At 44.5% G+C, this 6,775-nt stretch overlaps 1 protein-coding gene across 1 annotated transcript in view; it reads left to right on the top strand.

The window, feature by feature from the left end:
* The first annotated feature begins 2,869 nt into the window (after window positions 1–2,869).
* Window positions 2,870–6,775, top strand: part of TMEM168 (transmembrane protein 168) — a 64,470-nt gene continuing 60,564 nt past the window's right edge. Inside the window, exon 1 of the mRNA XM_007469739.1 lies at window positions 2,870–3,207. The gene's annotated coding sequence lies outside the window, so the exon portion shown is untranslated. The remainder of the gene's footprint in view (window positions 3,208–6,775) is intronic.

Raw genomic sequence — 6,775 nt, 5'->3', positions numbered from 1 at the left:
CATTCCTGCAGTTACCCAGGGAGCATAGCTTTCTGTGCCTGCTTTTTTGAGTCAATAGCTTCCAGCTGGTGCTCATGATTGGTTGAGTAAATACTTGGCATTTCAGTTTCAGCTACTAGACTTGTAAGGTTGGGGGGTGTGAGTGACAAATGTTGGCTGCCATGTCAGTAAACAAAGAATGTTGCAGCCATCAAATTACAGGTCCCTCCCCACCCCGGAAGGTGAGACCTGAGGAGACTCAGGATGGGAAAACACAGGATACTGGCTCAAGGTAGCTGATGTACATATCAAAGAAATGATTTCAGTAAGCCCAGACTATTGCATCTTCCCATACATAGAAAAGTGTTAAATTCATTAACTTGAGATGTCTGGTTTTCTTTAATTAACACTAATCTTTTGAAATTCCGATTACTTGGTCTTTGTTGTGAAAACTCCTATATATAGAGGCTTTTCCCTTACCTCTTTGGAGCAGTCTCTCAGAGCAATCTGAGACTGTGTCCTGGGCTTAAGTCCTCTGTTTTGTCTGCCAGATAAAACATAATTCTCAACTTTTACGTTGTGCATTTTTTTCAGTCAACAGGGGAGAATTCACCACACATGGAAACAGGGTTCAGGTGGTGGGAATCCATTAAAGGCAAGTTGAATTAGAAGTGAGGACAATATATTCAAGTAGAAACATCTAGAAGGTAGTTGGAAATGTGACGCTGTATTCCCCAGAGAAACAGAGTTACAGATTTGGGAGCTGGGTACTGATTGAATTTAGAGTTAGACAGGAATCTGGAGAGAATCAAACACAAAATTTTCATTTACAAATGAGGAATCTGAGTCTGAGGGTGCTTCATCACTTATAGACGTGCTGTCCACTCCAACCCCTCACCATCTATGAAATGAAAATGAAGAAATTCATACTCTGTTAGGGGAAATAGAATAAGTATATAGAAGACACTAATAGAAAATAAGTGGGAGGAGAGGACCTACTCTGTTCTATTATTTCATTTAACAAATATTTAAGTACCAACCATATATCAGGCACCACGTAGGCCTATTTAATGGTGAGCAAAACTGGACATGTCCCTGCGTCTGAGGAAATGGAAGCAGGCTAGGGTGCAGAGTTGGGGGAGTGTGGTGGTGAAATCATGCAACTCAGATTGGGACTTCAACCCAGCCGGAACCCAGATTGGGACCTGAACCCACGGTCTTTTAGTTGAGATCACACACCTGGTCTCAGGACTTAAAGAAGCTCAGGTTCTTGATGTCTCCTTGCAGAAAGAATTCAGTGAGAGACAAAGTGATAGGTAAGAAGTGAATTTACTTAGAGAGAAACACACTCCACAGAAAGAGTGTGGGCCATCTCAGAAGGTAAAGAGTGTGGGTCACCTCAGAAGGCGAGAGGCCCCGAAATATGGGGTGGTTAGTTTTTATGGGCTGGGTAATTTCAAAGGCTAGTTAGTGGAAGAATTATTCCAGTTATTTTGGGGAAGGGGTGGAGATTTCCAGGAATTGGGCCACGGCCCACTTTTTGACCTTTTATGGTTGACCTCAGAACTGTCATGGCACCTGTGGGTGTGTCATTTAGCCCGCTGATGTATTACAATGAGCATATAATGAGGCTCAAGGTCCACTGGAAGTCAAATCTTCCGCCATCTTGGACCTAGTTGGTTCTAACCAGTTTCTGTCATGTCCTATGGCTATGTCATTCTTTTAAAGGTTGTGCCCTGCCCCCTTCCCTACTGTTTCAGTTGGAGGTCAAGCTGCTGTATAGTCTGTTGTTTTGCTTTATCCTAAAGGGGATAAATCATGTAAAGGTTTTAAGGTAATTTTTACGTACATCATCTTATTTAATCCCTACAACAACCCTGTAAGGTAGGTGTTATTAGCATTCTAGTTACATATGAGGGAACTGGGGTTCATAGAGACTGACCTCGCTAAGTGCTATGAACAGTAGAAAATTATGGTAGGGACAGAATGCTGGCAGGCAGGAAGGGCTTCCTGGAGAGGGAAGGGGAATTCATACTTTTTGAGGGCCTACCTTATGATGCCAGAAAAAAAAAATGTTTTACTGAATATTCACAACATGGAAGGAAGGTTTCCTTCCTTTGCAAGGAAGGTTTTGTTACCATTTCTTAGATGGAGAAACCTAGGTGGCACATAGGAAGGGGAGAAACCAGAATTCAAACCCCAAAATCATCAGCTCCACAGCTGTTGTGAAACGCTGCCGAGTAATATCCCCTTATGTTTATTCAGTGCGTTCAGATACAAAGAAGAATTAGCCCTGGAATGTGAAGGGCCCTCAGGATGCAGGGCCGGTGAACGTGTAAGGGACGGGCGGGGGTGGGGGGGAGGGGAATGGGTCAGGGCTAGGGGAGCTTAGCGTTGTCGGCGGAGTAAAGACCCAGGCGGTTTATGAAAGGGACTCTTAATTAGAAAAGGAGGCGAGGAGGGCTTTGAAGGCGAACCTAAGGAGCTTGAGCTTTTAGCTGGTCAGTGGACACAAAGCCATATATTATGCGATAGGTATTAAAGAGCAGCAACGCCTCCTGCAGTATTTACTGTTCTTGTGTGGCCGGCCGGCCCGGCCGCTTTGCCCCGGTCTCGGTCAAGCCCGAGGTGGCGGCCTAGAGGCTTGATGGACACGGTCGGCCTGATCCTTCGTGGTCTTCCAGCTCCCTGTTCGCCGCCCATTCCAGGTCCAGGAAGGCGACAGCTTGTACCCCAGGTGGGGCCGTTTGCGCTCGCGCAGCGCCGAACGCACCTGGGTCCGCGGCGGCTCGGAGGGTTTGGGCGGGGAGGGGGGGCAGGGCCTGGGCCGGCTCTCAGGGAGGAAGCGCGTCGTGCGGCTTGACCCCGGCGGCGTTCCGTACCGTCGCGGATCCGGCGACGGGAATATGGCGGCTGTAGCCGGGCCAGTAGTAGAGAAAGTTTCCGACGAGACTGGCCTGTGCTAGAGCGTGCGGCCTCTGGCCCTCGACTCTCCTGGAGTCCCGCCTACCCGCTCCGAGTCGCAGGCTCAGCCGCAAGGGCCCTCCCTTTACCGTGCTGGCCCCAGCGCCGACTCCGAGGGTTGAGAGAGCGTTGGTAGCAGCGGCCGAGTCAGGTAGGTGGGCGAGTGGGTCACTGGCGAGGCGGTGAGACCTAGGCACAGTCACCGCCCAGGGCTCAGAGTGGTGCGGGCCCCAAGCTCCGCCTAGCCGGCCTCCCGGGGCGGAGGTAGGGATACCTGCCCGGAGAGAAGTTGATGGTGTGGGGTGGAGGATGGAAGGCGGGGCGCCTCTCCGTATCCCCCAGCAGTTCCCCACTCAGCTGGGTTATGGTCGACAACAGCGAGGCTTCTTCTTGGGCCTCCCACATCTTGCTAGGAGGAGGCAGAATGGAAGAAGAATTGTTATTGCTGCCCTATTGCTGAGGGATTTAGTATTCGAGGTGCCATTCTCCTTGTATGGGATGGGTCCAAAGAGTTATCATGAATTCATAGAACCGAAGCACTGGAATTCCCCTACCCTGGGTGCTTAGTATGTTCTTTCAGCTTTTGACACTTCACCTAGATGGGACGGAAATAGTTTCTGAGTCTAAAGACGTTGCACGTGATATAGTGTGCTTTGGATTCCCTAGAAGTAGGACATGAAAGAGAACTTGTTGGTTTGGAGGAATTTGGATGAATTAATTGAAGCCTGGCATAAGGCCGAGAGAGAAGCAAACCAATTAGACAACTTCTTTACTCCTTGTATATGAATTCGTGTCCCATAACTGATTGGCATTGTTGTTAAATATAGTTATTTCTGCATCAGTCTTTATTTCTTCAACAAGTACGTGTTGAATACCTACTTGGTGCTGAACTTTCTGCTAAACGGAAAGTACTTTCTGCTAAACAGTATTGTCTTCAATACTGGTGTACAGTATTGAAGACAAACTTTCAGAGACCTTGTGATCTAATGGGGAATGCAGATTTTAAACAGTTGATGGTCAATATTTTGCTGTTACAGAGGAAGTACATGGATCATATAAATGAGTCAAGGTGATTGCCCTAAGAAAATCATTTAAGCTGAGGCGTAAAGAGTAAAGAATAGGAGTGAGCCAGGTGTGAGGACTGGGATGGGGCCAAGAGGAGGGAAAGCAGTGCACCTGGAGAGGGAATAGCATTAGTACGATTCAGAATTGAGAGGTCCGTATGGCTAGAATACAAGATCAAGAGGAAGAATGGTAAGAGATGAGGCAGGAGAGTTATGCATATCCAATGAGGAGAGTGTTATAAGGCATTTTAAGGAGTTTAGACTTTGTTGCTTAGAGTGATGGGAAGCCGCTGGGGGCTTTTACGTAACAGAATGATGTGACAAATTTTGGCTTTAAAAAAGATACTTCTTGGAGAAGGGGCAAGAGTGGATGCAAGGAGACATTCAACCATGAGATGATGGTGGCCAGAACTGGGATTGTGACCTTGGGGATGAAAAGAAGTAGATACATTTAAGAGGTGTGCAGGAAAAAGAGTGGACAAGACTTGGGTGATGATTACATACAGGTGGTGAAGGAGAAGAGAGTTTAGAGTAGTACCTAGGATTTCATAAAACAGACTCTGGCAGTTGTTAGTTAACTTTTCTTGTATTCAGATTGACTCTTCTGTGCTCCTTTTTTATCTGCCTCTCAATTTCCCACTGAATCATTAGTGGTGGCAGAGACCCACTGAAAAGGTTTGCAGTGCTTTGTTGTTTTACTCTGATTCAGGCTGTTTGTCTTTTGAAGAAGGTCAGAATGGGAAAAGACTTTTGTAAATTAGCTATTTAAAAATAATATTCTGTCATGTTGGTTTTGGCCTATAACAGGGTGGCTGCATATATTCCATGCTATGAATGTGCTGTACTTTATTATTTACGTGTTTTCCTTTACCTTTTTCTAAGCTTTTACCTCAGGTGCAGAACCGAGCTAGTGCTTTTATTTCTGTCAGGTAGGTTAATGTATATGTGTTTAAGTGTATAGTGAGAGAAGAGCCTAGGCTTGGGATTGAACATCCAAAGGATAGATTCAGAATGAAGACCCGGCAAGGAGACAGAGAGGAGAGATCAGTGAGTTAGGAAGAAAATCTGGAGTCTGGTCTTTGGAAGCTAAAGGAAGGGCAGGTTTCAGAAGGTGAAAGGAGTCAAAAACGTCAAAGGTTGTTTGAGGAATGTGCAAGATAATGAGTGAAAAGTACCCATAGGATTTAGGAATTTGCAGGTTATTTTAGAACTTGGCAGAGCAGTTTGTTGTTGTGTGGTGGAAACCACTGTTTATTTGGTATGAGAAGTAAAGCAGTCAAATATTGGCTGTCAAGAGGACCAAAGATTGAACTTGGAAGAGGAGATGAGGATTAGTGAGGATTGTTTTAGTTTTGTTTGTTGTTTCTGTTTCTGTATTTTTTTTTTGGTATCATTTTTTGTTTTGTTTTTTTTTGCTGTACGTGGGCCTCTCACTGTTGTGGCCTCTTCCGTTGCGGAGCACAGGCTCTGGACCCACAGGCTTAGCGGCCATGGCTCACGGGCCCAGCTGCTCCGCGGCATGTGGCATCTTCCCGGACTGGGGCACGAACCCGTGTCCCCTGCATCGGCAGGCGGACTCTCAACCACTGCACCACCAGGGAAGCCCTGGTATCATTTTTTAAAAAGAGCTTTGCAAATGGTTAAGTGTCAGTGGATAAGAGAAGAGTTGGAGTTTAAAGAGAGAGGAGAGAGTGTGAAGTTCTGGAAGAGGCAGAGGGGAAGAGATACATGTGTGGCTAAAAGATGTAGCCTTAGATAGGGAAGGGACAGCCTTCTTTTCTTGAATCAGGAAATGTAGATAGAGGTAAGTTTGTGGTGTTAGAAACTCAGGTAAGCTCCCTTCTGATGACTTTATTGGAGGCAAAGTCATCTGGTGAGAATTTGGTGGGAAGTGGATGTCAGAGATTTGAGGATAAGGAAAAGAGGTTTGCATAGTCACAGAGAATGAGAGTGTGTTGACCAGAGAAACACAGAACTATGTCTCATGAGTTGAGTGGCAACCATTTAGTCTGGTGTGTGATTTTTTTCTCCAACAGTGTTCAGTCATCTGAGCCCAGACTGTACCATCGACCTTTTGAGGACATATATTCCAACATACCTGTTGAATGATTATATAACACATAGAAGTAATGTTTAAAAAAATGCAATGCACTCTAGATACTATCAGTTTCTTAAGTAAAAAGATAAAACCTAAATATACCAAGGAAGATATTTTCTTTAGTGGTGTGTGGTTTCTTAAGAAATGATTGAATGAAAATGTAATTGAGGAAAAATTAGCATTCTTAGTTAATTAAATAAACTTAGCTGTAAAAAATATACATGTTGAACATGTAAATTAGTAATAATACTTGGAACCTCCCAGAGACCCTAAAACTGTCACCCAGTGACATTCTTTTCCAGCCAAATGGGTAATTAAGAGTTAATTCCAAGTTATCTCATATTTCTCTGGGGTCTTTCTTTTAGTGTCCTGCTATTAGAAAGTATAAATAAGCTGATCACAAACTAGTTACTTTTTGAGTTTTTATTGATTGAGTTCTCTATGGATATTCAGTGTGACCATGAGCCATTGCATGGATCATTTCTTCTGAAATAGCATACTAGAAAATTTGAAGAATTATGTAGTAGATAGTTAAGTCATTTTTTGACTACATCATGTTTGAAGTGCAACTTGAAGGGGCACTTAAGATTGAAATAATTGTCTGGGTCCTTTAACAAATGATTGTTGTGGTAACTTTTTTTACATTTTTTTTTTTTTTTTTTTGCGGTAC

The sequence above is a fragment of the Lipotes vexillifer genome, unplaced genomic scaffold (assembly GCF_000442215.2).
Source record: "Lipotes vexillifer unplaced genomic scaffold, Lipotes_vexillifer_v1.1 scaffold597, whole genome shotgun sequence".
Lineage (NCBI taxonomy): Eukaryota > Metazoa > Chordata > Mammalia > Artiodactyla > Lipotidae > Lipotes > Lipotes vexillifer.
The sequence above is the reverse complement of the archived record's forward strand: the minus strand, read 5'-3'. Positions and strand labels throughout refer to the sequence as shown.